This window comes from Corvus brachyrhynchos, unplaced genomic scaffold (assembly GCF_000691975.1).
Source record: "Corvus brachyrhynchos isolate BGI_N302 unplaced genomic scaffold, ASM69197v1 scaffold5266, whole genome shotgun sequence".
NCBI lineage: Eukaryota > Metazoa > Chordata > Aves > Passeriformes > Corvidae > Corvus > Corvus brachyrhynchos.
Genome location: NW_008238823.1, coordinates 1 through 339, shown reverse-complemented (window position 1 = coordinate 339; position 339 = coordinate 1).

Sequence of the window (339 nt, the reverse complement as noted above, 5' to 3'; positions counted from 1 at the left end):
GTGCGGATGATCTCGTGCGGCAGCACCTCGGCCTCGCCATCGCTCACGATGCCGTCGTCAGCTGGGGGGGACACGAGGAGGGGGGTGAGGGCACAGAAGGGGCTGGACCCCCGACCCAAATGTTTGTTGTACCTTGAAAAGGGGCTGGGCCCTTCTTGGGGTGTCTGGAACCCTCTCAAAAGTGTTTTGAGCCCCCCCCAAATGCCTCTACCCCGCTCCAGTGGTGTCTGGAGACTCCCAAAAGTACCCTGAACCCTCCCCAAATGCCTCTACCCCCTTCTTGGTGTGTCTGGAGCACCCCCAAATTGCCTGTATCCCCTTCTTGGGGTGTCTGGAGCC